Source organism: Leopardus geoffroyi, chromosome A2 (genome assembly GCF_018350155.1).
Source record: "Leopardus geoffroyi isolate Oge1 chromosome A2, O.geoffroyi_Oge1_pat1.0, whole genome shotgun sequence".
NCBI lineage: Eukaryota > Metazoa > Chordata > Mammalia > Carnivora > Felidae > Leopardus > Leopardus geoffroyi.
Window position 1 is genome coordinate 56,953,029 of NC_059331.1, and position 19,330 is coordinate 56,972,358.

At 52.4% G+C, this 19,330-nt stretch overlaps 1 protein-coding gene and 1 long non-coding RNA gene across 2 annotated transcripts in view; one reads left to right on the top strand and one right to left on the bottom strand.

Annotated features, from left to right (window-relative positions):
• Positions 1-19,330, top strand: part of EFCC1 (EF-hand and coiled-coil domain containing 1) — a 41,975-nt gene that overhangs the window by 7,886 nt on the left and 14,759 nt on the right. The window lies entirely within an intron of this gene.
• Positions 1,703-19,112, bottom strand: LOC123606054. The gene is made up of 3 exons (XR_006716070.1): positions 17,832-19,112; positions 15,380-15,469; positions 1,703-4,294 (listed from the first exon to the last, which is right to left on the bottom strand). It is a non-coding gene; the product is annotated as an uncharacterized LOC123606054 (long non-coding RNA).

Sequence of the window (19,330 nt, forward strand, 5' to 3'; positions counted from 1 at the left end):
CAAATGTCATTTAACCCCACATCCAACCAGGGTTTTCACTGTTACTTCTCCCAATCTACACCCAGCCACTCTCCACCCTTCTCTTCTCTGTTTTCTTTCTTCCCATCAGCCAGCTCTCTTAGATGAATGCCTGGAAGTCTGACTCTAACTGACTTGGGTTAAAACAGTGGCTTCTGGGAAAGTCTCGGCAGACCAGTTTCAGGCATGGCTAGATCAAGGTACTCAAACAATGTCACCAGAATATAGAAGCTCTGCTTCTCCCTCAGGCAAGTTCTCTCTCCTGGTAGCCTTTGGGGCACTTACCTCCTCAAAGGTCTAAGTCCAATAGAAAGATCATCTCTCGTCTGAGACATCCCAGTGAAGTCCTGGAACTGGAAATCATTGAACCAGCTTGGAAACATACTCATCCCTGAACCCATCAGTGGGGGTGGGGAGCGGGAGGTAGAGGAGGGGCGAGAAGATTTGATGTTCTGATTGGCCAAAGCTTAGTCACATACCCACTGCTGGAGCCACAGCCAGCCCCATCGGACTGCGGGACTGAGCCCCTCCCAGGACAGTCAAGGAGGAACATATCCCATATGTGTTAAAAAAACACATATACCCCACCCATGCCTCTCTCTGGAGCCTGCAGCCCAAATCCCCCTTCTTGTCTTGAAAAATAGGCCCTACTCTGGCAGCTGGAGACTCCCCGGACAGTGGAGGCCCCGGGGAGGAAGGCTGGTTTAGCTGCAGAACAGGCTTGTCTCAAGGTTGGCTTTTCCAGGCTGCTGAATGCTTTGGGTGGTTAGGGGCATTCCGCCCTCGCCATCCTGTGCCTGTACAGGCGCTTCAGAACTTGCTCGGAGAGTGGGCAAAAAGGGTCATAACACTACGTGTTGGCATTTCTGTAGCCAGGCACCCAGCCCAGGGCTCGCAGTAAGATGGTGAATGAATGGACGCGTGAGCATGTGGATGGATGCGCCCACAGACGTGTCTTGGTGAGAAGGGTGCGGGCACAGGGGACTCCAGCACAGGGTCAGCCCTGGGTGAGGTAGATCCTGCTTCAAGGCGGGTGGTGCTCCTGGAGGAACTGCCCTTGACTCAGTGACCGTGGGTTTCTGGCATCTCCACCTTGAAGCCCGCCTGCCCCTGCTCTGTGCTGAGCCTGGGGCCAGTACCTCTGGGCAGGGGCTGAGCTGAAACTTACAGAAAAGAAGACAGAAAGCTCAGCTCAGCTGGAGCAGGGAGGAGGGGCTTCCTTCTGGCCTCTGTGGCTTTGTTGTCCAGGAGGGGAAAGATGAAAAGGCCCCGTGGGGGTGGGGGCGAGTAGGAGGACAGCTCCTTCGGCAGACCAGACCACCGTGGAAGGGACACAAAGATGAGGCCATTGGAGGGCCAGCTCCTTTCTTCTGCCCCACTGCGGCAGCCCAGCCTGACCTGGGGGGGGGGGGGCCGGGAGCGCGGGGGGCCAAGTCAGCAGGTCAGGGGAGGGAGGAAAGCAGACAGGCAGAGGCGGGGCAGTGGGGCATGGGGTACCATCTGGAGCTAGGAGGCGTCTGGTCACGGATTCCATTAGTCTTGGAAGCAGGTGTGTGGGTGGCCACTGGTGGGAACCGAGGCCTTTCTCTCAGGGACAATACCCAGGGCTCACAAAGAGGCAGTGGTGGTCAGGCACCTGCCACATGCCCCGGCCTGGGACCCTCCACAGATGGGCTTGATGGGGGGACGGGGGGTGGGGGCAGGCTCAGGAGGCCCAGCCTGACCTGCGTTTGAATCCCAGCTTTTCCACATATTTTCTGTGGGACTTGGAGCCCTTCCCTTTCTCTCTGTGAGCCTCAGTTTCCTCATCTGTAAAATGGGGATGACGAGACTATTACTACTAATAATACCCATTTCCTGGGGTATTTGAAGATTCAGAATGCTAACATGTATAAAGCACCTAGAACAGCGCTTAGCATTGAGAGAAAGCTTAATGAATATCATGTTACTATTATTATTGATCCCTTATCACAGTACCCCCCATAAATAGTAACGGTCATGGTGGTTGGTGTTAATAGTAACAGAGCCCAGCCCCTAGAGAGCCTTCTGTCTGGAGACCAGCAGCAAACAATGGACAGTCTCAGCTGATTGTAGACAGGACCCTAAGGACCCTAACCAAGTTGCAGAGTGTAGACAAGCACGGAGGAGGCATGAATGAGGCAAGGGGGTCAGGGCATCTCTTGGGGTTATTCCATCATCCAACCTGGGTATTGAAGGATGAGTAGGAGTTTTCTCAGGCATTGCAAATGCAGGTTGCAGTGAGTACAAAGGCTTAGAGATGTGAAGGGCTTGGGTGCCTCCTGCGAACAGGGAGACTTACGGTGGGAGAGGGTTTGAAGTGGAAAGTGGCAGGAGAGGAGGCTGGAAGGCAGGCAGGGGGTGGCCAAGGACCCTGAGCACCAGACTGAGCATGAGACCTTTACCCCAGAGAACAAGGGAGACAGAGAAGGGCTTAAGCAAGAAAGGCCTAATCAGATTTGAGCTTCACGGAGACCCCTCTGGCTGTGTCTGGAAGACAGATGAGGCAGGAGGGGTGGCGAGAGGCAAGGAGACAGGTGAGGAGCATATATCTGGGTCCAGGGAAAGAGAACGCAGGGCCTGACCTCCAGCCCCTGAGAAGGGACAGACCCCCAGTCCCATACCTGGAGGCCTTGCCAGGAGCTCGGGGGGGAGCCTCAGACCTGCTATTCTCTGTTCCAAGACAGAGCTTTCTGCAAGGATGGAACCTTGGGATTTGCGGGCTGAAACAGACTTTAAAGTTTATTTATTTATTTTGAGCAAGAGAGAGAGAGTGTGCACACACGTACACGAGCGGGGGAAGGGCAGAGAGAGAGGGAGAGAATCTCAAGCAGGCTCTGCCCTGAGAGCTCAGACCCCGACGTGGAGCTGGGGCAAATGAGTCTTTGCAATGTTCCTTCAGACATGTGGCCTCCACAACTCTATTAAAGGCAGAAAGAAGGGGGACATCTGTTCTTTTCTATCCAAAAAAGCAAAGCCTGCTGAGAAACCACTCACCAGTGGATGTCTATGTGAACACAATGGCCAGAGCGGGGTCACGGAGGCGCAGAAGGGCCCGAAGAAGGAGTGAGGCCTTTTCAGTCCCAGGAATGGAGACAGCGAGGCCAGAAGAGCTGCGGCGTTCTTTGCTCAATAGTATCTCCGCAGAGAAGTCTCCCCTCAGGCAAAGCATGCCCCCAGCCAGATTTCTCTGAGAGCAGAGCTGAGCCCATCCTTATGGCTGACGGCCCAGAGTCTGGGACTTCATGTGCCTACCAAGGAGCGGGATCTTGACCGTACAGGCTAATGTGTACAGCAAACGTGTCCTTCAGAGAAGAAGCTGGAGCCCAGAGACGGACAGCGATCTTCCCAAGGTCACCCAGTAGGACAGGGCAACCCCCAAGCTAGACTCGGTCCTCAAGAGTCCCAGAGTCTAGGGCTGTGTGTGCTGCTTCCCTTGGATGGTTGGGAACAAGCTGCAGTTCCTGTGTCTTTGTGCTCAGATTAGGGGATGGGCTCTGCGATCCCCTGCTTTCCGGTCCCAGCTTGTCCAGTTCCCAGCCAGGCAGGTAGCCTGAAGCATGCAGATGGGTCCCAAGTGGACGGGGGTCCCCAGGTCAGAGCCAGCCACACGGACCCAGGGTGGCCTGAGGGGCCGCACCAGCCATGTTTGGTCACGACCCACCTTGTCCACTTACCTCTATGTGCGTCTATTTTCTTTGGTGCCTTGACACTTCTTGGGAAGCTCTGACTCAACCTATCGCGCCTCAGTTTCCTCATCTGGAAAATGGGGTTAATGTTAGTGCCTACGTCACGAAGAAAGAATTAGCCAGGATGCAAAGGGCACTTCAGATTGTGCCTGGCATGTACTTGGCACTCAGTAAATGTCACTGTCATCAGTTGGCCTCCCGTGGTGGGGGCCTTCTCGTCTGTGGGGAGCATTCGTGCGTCTGTCTGCTCCACACTCTGGAGCAGATTTAAATCCCCATGCCGCCAGCACACTCTGTGCATCCTGTATCTCTGCTTGTCCCTGCTTGGTTTTACCCACGAACGTGGCTGCGGTGAGCCCAGCTTCGGTGACCCAACATCCTGCTTTCTAGCACCTGTGGATGATGTCCCAGGGAAGAATCCATGGCTGGGATTCCTGAGGCCAGGGTGCTGGGAGACTCCATCTGGCCAGGGCCGGAGCACACACTGAGCCCTGAGGTCTGGGAGAGGTGGGTGCTTAGCCTGGGTGTGGGGGCAGGGGAGTTCCTCAAAGCATCGTGGGTGCCGTTACCTGGAGACAGACGAAGGATGCAGGTCAGACAAAAACAACAAACGTCTAACCTGTGAGCTTCCTTTCTGGAAGTGAAAATCCAAGAATCATAAAGGCCGCAGCATGGCACCAACGAAGCAATTTTTTTTTTTAATGTTTATTTATTTTTGAGAGAGGAAGAGACACAAAGCACAAGCGGGGAAGGGGCAGAGAGAGAGGGAGACACAGAACCCGAAGCAGTCTCCAGGCTCTGCGCTGACAACAGAGAGCCCGATGTGGGGCTCGAACCCACGAACCGCGAGATCGTGACCTGAGCCGAAGTTGGACGCTCAACTGACCGAGCCACCCCAGGCCGCATGGCACCAAGGAAAGGGAAGATGAAAAAGCGGATGTTTGGGCCCCTGAGCCAGATGTGGGAAGTTTTTTTGGAAGTTTGTTGTGTAGTGTAGTGGTGTTCCAGAAAGCCAGAGGTCCTTGGTACATGTGGATGGTTCCCCTCGTCTAGGGTGGTCCCGACCACATAAGGAAACACAAGGAAGAGGCCAGTGCCGGGGTGGAGGCCTGGCAGGCCTTGTTGCTTCAGAGGCACTGTAGAGCCAGGATCCTGACATCGCCTGTCTCGAGTTCTGGGTGGTGTAAATGGCTTCTGCCTGAGACCCAAGCCAGAGAAACCCTGGAGCACATGAGGGAGTGGGCATCATGGTCTCCAGGATGTTCTGATGCAACAACCTGGGGTATAGACCATCAAGGTGCTCTCGTGTGGGGGAAATGGTGAGAAATAAATGTGTGCTTTTTTGGAGGTAGCGGAATATCTCTGTTATATCGGACACTTGTCACCAATGGCGGAAACTAAACTCAAACTGGCTTAAATTTAAAAGTTGGTGGGAGCGGGGTACATGATCTGCTGAAAAGCACAAGAGTATGGCTTCAGGCATGGCTGGATCTAGGAGTACAAATAATGACATGTGGAATCTCTCTATCTCTTACCTCTGCTTCCCTCTTGTGGGCTCCACTTTCAGACATTCTTCCTATATGGGAGCAAGAGGTCTGCCAGCATCACCAGGGTGAGTTTCCACCCTCTGAATCACCCCCAACAGAAAGAGCTTTTCTTTTCCGGTAGTTCCAACAAAACCCTTAGATTAACTCTGATTATCCTGACATGGTTATATGCCCATCCTTGAACCAATCATTGACAACAGGGACACGGAAGGTAGTGATGGGCCCAGGTGGGAGTCGTGTAACTACTCGGAACCAATCACTGTGATTGACCAGGCCTGGGTCCCATGCAGGAAGTTGAGGCAGGAGCTCCTAGACTGGGAACTTCTTGTGGGCAATATGGCACCCAGCGCCCCTCTTTTCTGTCCCTGCTGCCACTGAGCCTAGCAGAGGCCCAAGCCCAGGAAAGACGAGGGCTGCCTACTGGCTGGCAGGTGCTTGGACTGTTGGAAACATCTGAGGATTCCCACTGCCTGCTCTGAATTGGGGGCAGTGGGGACACTTCTCCCAAGAGGACTGAGGTGACCTGGAGAAGCTTGGGGCCAACAGCAGTCAGAGACCCAGTAAGCGTGGGGGACAGAGAATCTTCCCTTAGTCTCTTCATCGTCTCCGTCAGACATAACTCCTGACTTTTCTTTATTCACCCAAATTTTGTTGCATGCCCAGAGAGTGCTGACGCTGTCCTGGCAGCTATGACCGAGACAAAGTCTCTGCCCTCATGGGACTGACACCCTGGGTAGGGGATATGGTCAGCCAATGGGTGACAATAAATGGGATGAGTAAGATATGGGCAAGGTGGAAGAGGTTTCTTTACTATGGAGCTTGGGACAGTGTATCAGTCAGATTGGCTGCGTGACAAATACTATTGCCGGCTTAAACAGACATGCATCATTTCACCGTCCTGGAGGCCAGAAGTCCAGGATCAAGGTGTGGGCAGGGTTGGTTCCTTCTGGAGGCTCTGCAGGAGAATGTGTTTGCAGATGGCCGTCTTCTGCTTCTGTCCTCACATAGTCCTCCCTCTGCACATGTTTGGGTCCTAATCTCCTCTTCCTATAAAGACATGAGTCAGATTGGATTAGGGCCACCCCAGTGACCTCATTTTAACTTGATCGCCTCTGTCAAGACCCTGTCACCAAATACAGTCACTTTCCGAGGCTCTGAGGGTGAAGACTTCATGTAAATTCAGTCCTGCCTGGCAGAAGGCTTCCTTGAGGAGGTAATGTTTGAATTTGAAGTCTCCAACCTACCTGCTCCCCTCCAGCCACACCTGCCACCCACCAGCATCAGCACAGATGTGACTGCTGTCCCTAGCTCTCTAGCCCACTAACCAACCACACAGTGGCTGGTGGGGCGGGGGAGGGGGGGAGGCTTTCTAAACCCACATCTAACCTTGTGGCTTCCTGTTGCCCTTAGAATAAACACTGGCCTCCTTGCATTGACTATCGTGGACCTGAGTGATCTGGCCACCACCCACGGATCCAGCCCCAGCGTCCTCCACTCCGCCCACTGTGCACGTCACTCTGGCCACAGTGGCCCTTCTGCTCCTTGGTCGTTTAGTTCCTGACCGCTCTCAGCCCTGCCTTGCCTAAGTCACCGGCCTAAGTCATCCTTACCGCCGGTCTCCTCTGCTATGGCTCACTTCTTCAGAGAGGCCCCAGCCCCATCTAGCCTGCTCCCCTGTCATCTCTCACAGCCCCTGGCTTTTTCCATCCTTAATTTACTGTCGTGACCCCTTGATTAAGGTCTGTGTCCCCCAGGGGAGGGTGAATTCCATGAGGCTAGGGCTGTCTGCTGCTACGTGCAATACCTCTGGCACTGGGTGCGGTGGCTGGCTCAGTAATGCATCTGTCGGATGAATCACAGAACAAAATTGGCAGCTAGGCGGAGAGACGCCTCTAGAGACCACTCAGTGGCAGCGTGACCCCTGCACCGAGACCCTGATGGACACACTCCCATTGCACCTGCCTCCCACCCCAGGAAAGGCAAGTAGGAGTCAGAGTTGAGGAGTCACGGACAACCCTTCCCAGGCCCAAAGCACCCCTGAGGACTGTCCCACACTCCCCTCTTCGTGATTTATTTTCAGCTCACCCTCCACAGCCCCCTCTCAAGCTCTTCTTCCTACTGTTGTTCTCTTGTTTTCACATGCTGGCCTCCGTTTCCTGCGAGGCTTCGCTCAGGAAACGCCGGCACGCAGCAAAGGAAGCACGGTGTGCAAGCCCCCGGGCCCTCCGGGGCGGGCTCAGCTGCCTGGAAGCCCCCACCCGTCGGTGGGCCCTAGCCGGGCTCTAGACGTCCTATCCGCCCTGCAGCTCCCCAAAGCACACAGAGGGGCTGAGTGGCTCAGGCAGCTGAAAGCAGAAAGGGAAGCAAACGCAAGTGACATTTTCCAGCCATTCTAGGAAAAGCCGGGCCGGGGAGCGGTGACGGTCTTCTGATGTGTCACTTGGTAACAGCACCAGGCAGTCCAAACACAAATCGAGGCTCACTGTGAAGGCATTCTGCAACTGTTATTAAAGTCTGTGATCAGTTGACTTTCAGCAAGGGAGGTGATCCGGGATAATCTGGGTGAGCGCAATTTAATCACTTGCAAGGCTGAGAACTTCCCTGAAAGAAAGAAGGTTCTTCTTTCACAGGTTCCGCCTGTGACTAGAGCTTCTTTATGCCCAGGGATCCCAGCCTGCCTGTGATCTCCCCCTCTTAGGGATTTCAGACTGGCTGAGCCAGCCCCCCAATCACAGAAGCCACTTCCTTATAATAAAGCTCTTGAGACAGTGCTGGAACTACAGACATAGGCACAGATCAATGTCCCCTGCTGGCCCCAGTCCTCCAGTTGAACCCTGACTCACCCCAGGGCTAAGGCAGGAGGGGAGAGGCACTAAGACTGCAGGCTAACATTTCTGAGCACCTGCTGGGCCTGAGGCTCTGCGCTAAGGACTTCACATACACAACCTCACTTAACCCCCAAGCAGCGCTGTGAGCCGTTTTCGGTGACAACACTTTAGGCTGCAAGAAACAGAAAACGCAACTCCAAATGGCTTAAATCTTAAGGACGCTGATGATCACCCATAAGAAGTCCAGGGAAAAAGCAGTTTCTTCGAAACTCAGTGATGTCTGCAAAGATTACAATTCTTCATCTTCCCACACTGTCTTCCTCAGCTTGTCGTCTTGGCCTGTCAGCAAGCCTCCCTCATGGTCACAAGATAGCTGCCATGGCCTCAGGCATCACTGCCACATCCACAGACAGAAAAATAACTTCCTCCTTGGACTTCCCTTTTCCCAGAGATCGGCCTGGAACACTTCCCTTCCCCTCTTATTGGCCAAAAGCACATAACATGCCTATCCCTAAACCAATCCCTGGTAAAGGGGAGGAGTCACCATGATCCAACACAGACCAATCAGATCTCTTCTCCAGAAGCACATGGCCACTCAGTGCCTGAAAGGGTAATTGAGGTTGTGTGTGCAGATGGGGCGCCTCTGTTTGGCAGTTGTGTTTGGTTTCTATGCAACCGTAACAAATTACCATAAACTTAGTGGCTTGAAACAACACCCATTGATGATCTCACATTGTGTAAGCCAGAAGTCCAGGCAGGCTTGGCTTGGCTCTCCTTAGGCTCTCACGAGGCTGAAATCAAGGTGTCACTGGCCAGGTATAGAGGCTCAGGGGGAGAACACGTGTCCAAACTCCGGCGTCGGCAGAATTACATTCCTTTCGGTTGTAGGACTAAGATCCCAGTTTCCTTGCTGGCTGTCAGCTCCAGGGTCACTGTTCACACTGCACCTCGCATGTCCATTCACCTTCTGGCCAGCGAGGACCCAAGTCCTTCTCACACTTCAGGTCTCCCTGAAGTCCTCTTTGGACCGGAGAGCTCTCTGTTATTAATTTTTTTTTTAATGTTTATTGATTTTTGAGAGAGAGACAGAGCACGAGCAGGGGAGGGGCAGAGAGAGAGGGAGACACAGAACCCAAAGCAGGCTCCAGGCTCCGAGCTGTCAGCGCAGAGCCCGATGCGGGGCTTGAACCCATGAACCACAAGATCATGACCTGAGCTGAAGTCAGATGCTTAACCAACTGAGCCACCCAGGCGCCCCAAGAGAGCTCTCTGCTTTTAAAGGGACTCGTGTGACTGGATGGGAACGTTAACCCCCCTGACATCAGTTGTAACAACATAACACCATCAAGTGAATGATACCTCCCCACAGTCAAGGGCTGCAGGAACCTTTGAGTCATTGCTAGAAACTCTGCCCACCCTGCCGTAACCATGGTGCACACCATGTAAGTAAGACATTTTTGTGGAAAGAAAGTTGAAGTTGAGAAAGGTGATGTGAATTGCTCAAAGCCATACCAGCTGGGGGGCCATGGTTGCAAACAACAGGAAGTGACGCTGGCTCACTAAAGCCGGAAGGGAATTATTTGGCAGGGTGTCAGGGGCCAGCACATCGGAGGGCCAGACTCAGGCCAAAGGAAGGCAGAGCTGACCCGGCTGGTCTAGGGGCAGGCTGCCAGCGTCCCCTCCTGCCACCCACCGCTCATGCCTTCTGTCATTAGATGCCACCAATGAGCTCGAGTGAGCCTGCACCTGTGAACATGTGTCCCACAGGCTGTCAGCCACCCACTCCCTTAGCATATCAGCCACAAACAACATCCCTCCCTCCTGCTGACCCAGATGGATACGCCATGCTGCCCGTTCAGGGGGTCCCCACTCCCCTCAGGGTGGTCTTTCTGGCCCCAGCCAGATCGTTGCTCTGTTCCATCTCTCATTCAGTGCTCTTCGCAAATCCAGAAGGTGCTGGCTGGCTGGCCTTGGGGGCAAGGTGAGCCCTCAGTCTACCACACCGATTAAACACATTTTCTCTGGATGAAATTCTGTCCACTGGGGGCAAAAGTCATCAATTAAACCAGGAGTTGGCAAACTACAGCCTGTGGGCCATATCTAGCCCCATGCCTATTTATGGACCTTATGCAAACTATGATTTCAACCTTTTCACGTGGTTGAAAACGCGAAAAGGAACAATATTCCTGGCACAGAAGAATTTCATGACGTTGCAAATTTCAGTATCCATAAAATAAAGTTTGGAACACAGCCATGTTCATTTCCTTGTGGATTGTCTGTCTGTAGCTGCTTTTGCACCTGAAAGGCAGAACTGAGTAACTACAGCAGTGGCCACATGGGCTGCTGAGCCTGAAATATTGACCCCCTGGCCCTCTACAGGAAAAGTTTGCCAGCCCCTGAGTTCAGTGATAGTGTCCTACAACCACCGTGCTGGTCATCGGTGAACATGTATTCTGACACTTGGAAGGTTGTGTACTCGGAGTGGGAGACTTGGGTTGGAGCAGGGGTAGGAATGGATACTTTCTCCCCTTCTCTTCCCACTTCCCTGTCCGCCCTATCGGCAACCCTCCTCGAGTGACTTCCAGGCATCTTCTTTTCACTGTGCTCCGGCAAAACGTGTGTTTCTGTGTCTGCGTTCGGCGTCTGTAACGGCACTGTGTTCTGTGTCTCACGCCGCGTCTTGCATTTTTCACTCAGCCTTGCATGTTTCAGGTGCCTTGGCTGTGTGCACGGCTGCCCCTTGTCCCTCCCTCCTGGTGAGTCTCCCGCCCAATCCCAGAGCCGCCTCCCAGCTGCCACCTCCCCAGATGACACTGATGAGCATTCTCCTCCATGCCACCCTGCAGACGGGTGCGAGAACTTCCCCCAAAAAACAATACCCCGGGGCGGAATCACTGGGTCGTGAGAGGCTTGCACAGAACTTGACCAAGGGACGCCAGCCGGCTCCCATGTGTCCTTTGATTAATCAAATTCATCAAATGCTTTGGGCCTTGTGATTTTTGCTTTTGAGTTTTTGTTTGAGCTGTCCCCCACCCCTAGGTCTCAAAGCCACTCATCCTGCTGTATGTTCTATTTTTATTCTGCCCTTCATATTTAGGTCTTTAATCCACCCAGAGTCCACCCCTTCAGTGGGTGTAGACGGGGACCCAGTTTGAGTTTTTCCATGTAGAGAGGAGTGCATTGGATTATGGCAGGAACCCACTTGTGATATATTTTGTTTATACATACAACAGGGTCAATTTCTAGGTTCAGATAATTGCAATTTAAGCAGAATTATCACTGCACGAACGTAATAGTGAATTGGACAGGCGACTTACAAGTCAGAATTATGGTTCAAGGCAAAATGACTGTGAAGTATTACTTTACCTTCTTACCATAACCTCAGTGCTGTCCAACAGAACTTTCTGTGATGATGTAAATGGCTTATATCTGCACTGTCCAATATGGTAGCCATAAGCCACATGTGGCTGCTGAGCACTTGACATGTGGCTCACATGCTGAGGAGCTGAATTTCACTGTAATTAGTTTAAATTTCAGTAGCCCAGTATGACAAGCGGCCACCATATTCATCGGCACAGGTCAGATTGAGAAATTGGGCGGCTATCCCTGCGCTGAAGCATTTATTTGAGGTTTTTAGAAAACAAAATGAATAGAGAAGGAGGCGGTTGTGAACAGAGGATGGGAGCTAACGAGTTGGATGCGTGCCTACAGTGTGAACAGGTGCACACGTCCCTCACCTAGCCCCAGCTCTCATCCATGAGCAGGGGCGACTTCCCCATTTAAAAGCTTGGGGCTGCTGAGTCTCAGTGAGGGGAAGGGACTTGATGAGGGCACCCTTGCTTGAGAGGCTGGCCGAGGAGTAAACAGATACAAGCCAATCCCCCATCCTTCGTGGCTCTGCAAGCCCAGAGACCACATGGTGGTGGGGGGCGGGGTTTGGCCAGAATGGCTGCAGGCCAGAGGGCACTGGCCAATGGAGATCCTGGGTGCTTCCCCAGGGCATTGGCATGGTCCAAGTGGCCGAACCGGCAGCCTCCAAGTCCAAATCCATCACTTGGGCACCTTATAGTCCCCCCATGAGGCAGCCTAGAGCCAGGTGTGGGTGGAGGCTCCCATAGCCGGTGGGACCTGAGGTTAGAACAGGAGCAAGGAGGGAGTCTGCAACAAGGCATCTCTCTGGAAGCAGCTTCCCTCCAGGGATGTTCTGGAAACTTGTGGGGAGGGAGTGTTTGTCTCAATGAATAGGGGGACAGTGTTCCTGGCCCTTGAGGGGGGCCTTCCCAGGGACGCAAGCCTCTGCACAGGTCCCGTACAACCCAGGATTGCCCTGTACCCCACACGGCTTCCAAATGTCTGGACATTCATTCTGTGAAAAACCTGCTGTCACTACAATTGTCTGAGACTGGGATCTAACGCTGCTTTACATATAACCACAAATTCTTTGCATAGCTTTAACGTACAATGGATTTTCCAAGAATGTAATGCTGCGTGAGTAGTGGGAAGGTTATACTTTGTTTTGTTTGGAATTTTCCAAGAATTGCTCATCATTTCAAAACCACATCCTAGACACTGACAACACTTGTGCTTAACCAGCTGATAAGGAATGTCTGTGTCCACTGGCATTCATTATGCTGTGTCCCAGTGAGTCTGCTTATCTATCAACCCATCTGTCCACACATCCATTTACCTATCCATCCACCCATGCATCCATCCATCCATCTATCCATCCATTCACCTATCCATCCATCCATGCATCCATCCATCCATCTATCCATCCATTCACCTATCCATCCACCCATCCATCCATCCAGTCACCTATCCATCCATCCATCCATCCATCCATCCATCCAGTCACCTATCCATCCATCCATCCATCCATCCAGTCACCTATCCATCCATCCATCCATCCATCCATCTATCCATCCAGTCACCTATCCATCCATCCATCCATCCATCCATCCATCTGAATATATTTTCTTAGCCCGTATTTCAAAATGCCAAATATAGGGAAAGAATGCCAACAACATGCAATTGAATATTACCTCATGACTCTCAAATTCAACTGTAGCTGTTATAACAAAACAAACACAAAGCAGAAACAGACCCATAAATACAGAGAACAAACTGATGGCCGCCAGAGGGGAGGGGTGGGGGGATGGGCACGATGGGTGAAGGGCAGTGGGAGATACAGCTTCCAGTTATGGAATGAGTAAGTCATGGATGAAGGTACAGCACAGGGAACATGGTCACTGGTATTGTAACAGTGTTGTATGGTGACAGAGGACAGCTACACGTGTGGTGAACACAGCAGAATGTGTGATCACTGTGTCATACAGCTGAAACTAATGTCACATTGTGTTAAGTACACTTTAACTTTAAAAAAGCCATTATAGGTAGGTTTAACCATCTAAAAGTATCATTACGTCTGAATATTTACATGTTGAAATGTGTATTATAACCTTCCTTTCTCCTTTAAATCACTGTTAGCGCATCACATTAATTTTTTTTGAATTTTTTCGAATATTTGTGAGGATTGAGTATATTATTTATCCAGCTCATGTGGGGCCATTCCGAAATAGCCATCATTAAAAGAGGGTGCCCATATTTAGAGTTGGGGTCCTTTCCCCTGAGGGGCTAACCAAGTGGCTGAGGCCGTAAAGAGCGCAGCTCTCATAGCTCCCGGAGCTTACCGTGTGCTGGTCTAAGGCTCGCCAAGCTTCAGACATTCTCCTAGGCTCCGTGTCACTTTTTGCCATTATCTGCATAGCACCTGTGCTATTATTATTTACTATTTTTCCTTAAATCATCTCACTCTTTTTACTTAAATAAATTTATTGAAAAGGAAGGTAGGGGCCCCTGGGTGGCTCAGTCTGTCGAGCATTCAACTCTTGATTTCAGCTCAGGTCATGATTTCACAGTTCATGAGTTCGAGCCCCATGTCGGGCTCTGTGCTTACCGTGTGGAGCCTGCCTGGGATCCTCCTGCTCCCTCTTTCTCTGCCCCTCCCCCATTCATGCTCATGCTGTCTCTCTCTCTCTCTCTCAAAATAAATAAACATTTTTAAAATAAGTAAATAAACATTGTTTAAAAAGAAAAGAAAGGGGGCGCCTGGGTGGCTCAGTCTGTTAGGTGACCGACTTCAGCCCAGGTCATGATCTCACGGTTCCTGAGTTCGAGCCCCGCGTCGGGCTCTGTGCTGACAGTTCGGAGCCTGGAGCCTGCTTTCGATTCTTTGTCTCCTTTTCTCTGCACCTCCCCTGCTCATGCTCTGTCTCTCTCTGTCTCTCAAAAACTAAATAAATGTTAAAAAAAATTTTTTTTTTAAAGAAAAGAAAGGTATAACACTGTCATACACAGAAAACTGAAATTGGTGTGCTTGTTATTTGTGCTTCATACAGTCAAAATGAATGCTTAGCTGTTTAAAACACACACACGCAACTGTCCATCTGAGCACCACCTTGGATGGCCTTGAATGTTAGTGGAGGCCGGGGCTCCCCAGCTTTGGAAGTACTGTGTCATTTCATGTCACCCTCATGGGACCCAGGGCCCCTCCGTGTTTACTCATGTATGAATGGGGGGATGAAATGGAGACCTGGGGGTCACACTGCAGAGCCACAGTCCTGCGGGACGCGACCCAGATCGGGCAGTTCCCGAGACCCCTGTCGGCATCGTGGATCCCAAGAAGGGGCCTGTGTGTTGGGGACCTCGAGCTGAGACCCAGGAGCCGCAGGACTGGAGGAAGGGAGAAAGCAACATCTGGCCTTTGTCACATTGCATAAGCCGCCGGGCTGGTGGCCAGATGTGGCCGTCGGCCTCCAACAGGAGGGAGACATCAGAGGTTCACCCCAGCCTCCGGGAAGTGCACAGATGCGGCCAGCTGGAGGGAACGCCCAACCGCACACGAGGACTCGGGTCTGTCCGGAAGCGAGGGTGTAAGGGGACAGTGGACAGCCTCCAGGGCCCACCTTGCCCCAGAACCGCCTGGAACTGGGAAGGAGGTCCTTCTCCAGTGCTTGCTGAGTGACAGGTACCTCTACAGTCACAGGAGTCCCCCCTCCACCGCCCCCAGTTCCTCCATGGCTCCCAAAGGAAAGTGGCACCGAGGCGCAGAAGGGGTCACAGGCCAGGGAGGCATGGAGCGAGGAGGCTGGGCCTCCTCAGTCCTGGTTTGGAACAGGCGAATCTCTAGCGCCTCCGGGCTAACCCACTTTAAGGGAGAAAAAGCAGTCTCGGGTTCAGAGGCAGACAGAAACCTCAGGGCTAGGTAGAATCGACTCACTTTGTTTTGTTCTTTTATGTATTTTTGTTGCGGTTGTTACTTTCTATGTGGGACGAGATACCGGCTTTCCACGGCTGGTAATCGTGTTTCCTAGGAAAGGAAACCTATATTAGTAAGCAATAGGGTCGGCGGCCAAAAAGGTGTGAAGTTTAAGAAAGCACGACACCCTCTCACTTTGAGGGTCCGCCCCTCAGTGAGGTGCGCAGGAGATGAGCCCCTGATCCACAGGAAAAGCTGATCAGAGCTGGGGCGCCACCCAGGCCTTGTGGCTTCACATTGAGTGCTCTCCTCTCTGTCCTTTCTGGAACAATCCAAGAGCACAAGGTGAGGGAGGAAGCTGGGATACTCACCCAGGCTCAGGACTTGTCCAGGCCTGACCTACCCTTCACACATTCATGCCCTCATTCACTAATTCATTATTGGGCCACTCTGTCCCTGTGATGCCCGGAGGAAACCTCTGTCTGGTGAGGGACATGTATCATAACAGGACACCTGAGAGCATGTGAGCTCTGGGAGTCCAGGTGAGAGAGAGGGGAGTCCTGAGAGGAAGTGGTATTTGCATTGCAGAGGGGAGAGCAAAGGGCCAGTAGGATTTTCCAGGCTGAACTTGCTGGGCTCGGGTTGCACATTGAAGATGGGGCAATCTGTGTGGCCTTGGGCAAATTGCTCTCTGCACCTCAGTTTCCTCATCTGTAAAATGGCAGTAACAAGAATCACTCCTTCAGGGGTGCCTAGGTGGCTCAGTCAGTTGCGTGTCCAACTCCTGATCTTGGCTCGGGTCGTGATCTCATGGTCGTGAGATTGAGCCTCACCCAGGGCTCCGAGCCACCAAGCACAGAGCCTGCTTGGGGTTCTCTCTCTCTCCTTCTTTCTCTGCTCCTCCCCAACTCATGCACATTCTCTCTCTCTCTCTCTCTCTCTCTCTCAAAATGCGCAAACTAAAGAAGAAGAAGAAGAAGAAATCATTCCTTCTTAGGGTTACTGGGAAGAATAGAGCAGTTTGCATTAAAAGACTCAGAATGGTGTCGTGTCTGGCACACGGTGAGGCCATACGGGTGTTGGCTGTGGTTGTCACGCGCAAAGGCCCCAAGAGCAACACACAGGAGTTCGGTGGGTCTGGCTGTGCTATGCCCGGTGGTCATCACCAGTGATGAGCCTGGAGGGTTAGGTCAGATCTTGGAGGACCCTTGATGTTGTGTTAAGGATATTGAAGTTCTTCCTGGTGGCCACAGAGAGCCACTGAAGCATTTCGAAGGCAAGAGACACGGGGTCAGAGCTGACCTCTGCTCCCTTACTGTACTCCCGTAGAGTGGGGACTGGAGGGCAGGACGGGGGTGGGGAGGGAGCAGAGGGACTTGTCCCCACCCAGAGGGCCCTCCTGAGCAAAATGTGTTCTTTCCTCCGTCGGATCTTTGCTTTGCAACTTCAGAAACTCCTCCATGGAGGGGTTCAGATATCAGGGGATCTGGACCTCTCCAGTTGGCCATGGGAGCCACAGAGGGCTTTGGAGCAGGGTCAGAGCTGTCTTCCAGAAAATGACCATGATAGCAAGTACTGATGGCCCAGGGGGTGGAGAGGGAGGGTAGAGATGTAACATGATACAGTGTCTACATGATACAGATGTAACATGATACAGACTGTATCAGGAACACCAGACTGGGGCTGGTGTTTTAAGGAGGCTGGACCTGTAGGTCGGCAGTGTGCGGGGGGGGGGGGGGGGGCGGGGAGGGCGGGGAATAGCACCCAGCTCATTCAGCAAGATGACAGGTGACCCTCTGCCTTGTCCCCAAGCAATTCCATCTCCTGCCCAGAGCCGACTCGAAGGGACCCATTCTTATGGGAAACACTCCTTAAACCACGGGGCTATATGGCCCAGTCCTAGGGTGGATGGCTATCAGCTTTCTAGGCCCAGAAAACCCTTTTTTTCTTTTCTTTTTATTTCTAAGTAATCTCTATATCCATCATGGTGCTTGAACTCACAACCCCAAGATCAAGAGTCACGTGCTCCACCGACTGAACCAGCCAGGAGCCCTGTAGGCCTAGAAAATTCTAACAAAGCCTCTCACAAACCAGGGTACTCACCACTGAAGTGACAGATTTGCAACCGATCAATTGAGAGACCTTATCCATACACATCCTATCAGATTGAACCATTTTAAATTCCCCTTTGCAGGTCTAAATCAGCAAAATCAGCCTGGGTGGCTCAGTCAGTTAAGCGTCCGATTTCGGCTCAGGTCATGATCTTGTGGTTTGTGGGTTCAAGTCCCGCATTGGGCCCTGAGCCAACAGCCACAGAGCCCACTTCGGATCCTCTGACTCACTCTCTGTCACCACCCACCCCCCACCCCCGCCCCTCATGTTCTCCCTTCTCTCTCTCTCAAAAAAAAAAAAAAAAAAAAAAAAAAAAAAAAACCAGCAAAACCCAGCAATTCCATATGGTTCAACCTAATACCTGCAAACCTCTGCTTGCTTCCACCATCTATAAGATGTGGGACCTTCCAAGGCCTGGTGACCTAGGGAATGGGACAATGGAACAAGGCGAGGTCAGGCTTTGGAGAGGAGGGACCCAGGTCCGGATCTCTGCTGGCCCTCAACCACCTGTGACTTAACCTTTTCCTCCTCTGAGAGATATCGACCTCCTAAGTCCATAAGCAGTACTCAAAACACCACACATAAGGCCCAGCCCAGAGTTGGGGTGCCCAATCAGGGCCTGCTCAGCCCTTTCTGGTCTACTGTGACTCCTTTTCTCTGGCCCTGCTGCCCCTGATCTGTCCCCAGAGACACCTGCTGCCTTTCCTCTTCCGCCCAAGCCTCTTTCATTCTGTTCAACCCCAAGTCCTGCCTCCTCTAGGACACCTTCCCTGCTTTGCAGACCCAGCACCCTCCTTGTCTATGAGGGTCTGGCCCCGAGTCCAGTGGGCACTGCCTTGAAGAGTGAAGGGTCTGGACTCCCTGTCACCCAGAAATCCACTGAGGGCAGGGACTGCACTCCCCCTGCCTCCTTCCCACTTCTGTCCCCACCTGCCCAAACCCAGCATGGGAGTGGCCACACAACAGCATTATAGAACGGCCCTCTGTCTCCCTCCAGCACCCCTGGGCTGGACATGGGGTCAGAACTGAGTGACGGGTCAGACTCTCCGCCCTCATGTATGACCTCCACTTTGGGGGGCCGAGTGAGTGTTGGCGCTTTTCACGGAGGGCGAACAGAGGGAGCAGACGGAGAAAGACAAGGGTGCTCGGAGGCATCTGCAATGCCTGTGGGACATCCAGGTTGAGATGCCAAGGCAGCAGTGAAGCTGGGTGAGGCTGTCATAAAACTGGATCCCAGAAGCCAAAGCTGGAGATGCATTTGGAAGTCATCGGCTCTTACGGCCACAGCATTGGCTGAGACCCCTTGAAGAGTTAAATGATACAAAATTCTCAGGTGGGGTCTGAGGGCATGCCAGCCAGCACAGAGGAGTAGGGAGGAAGAGGAGGAACGAGCCAAGTAGACAAGGAGGAGCACCAGGGAGGGATGAGCTGTCTCCTGGAAGCCACCTGAAGAAAGTGACCAGGTGAGGGAGTAATGTAGCATCCGTTGCCTTCTATATAGTAGTGTTCGTGAAACGTACCCCGTGAAATGTGCACTATGAGGACACCGGCTGGCTCAATAGGTTGAGCGTTGAGGATCTGACTCTTGATTTTGGCTCAGGTCAGGACCCCAGGGTTGTAGGACTGAGCCCCGAGTTGGGCTCCACACTGAGCTTGAGATTCTCTTTCTCTCTCTCTCTCTCCCTCTGCCCCTCTTCCCTGCTTGCTCTCTCTAAAATTAATTAAAAATAAATTTGAAAAGAATGAAACGTGCACCATGACGTGTGCACTAGGAAGTGTAGTGTTCATTTCACCGGCCAGATGAGCACTGAGAGGCAGCCATTGGGTCTCACAGGACAGCCGTGGTGGGTGACAAGGTGA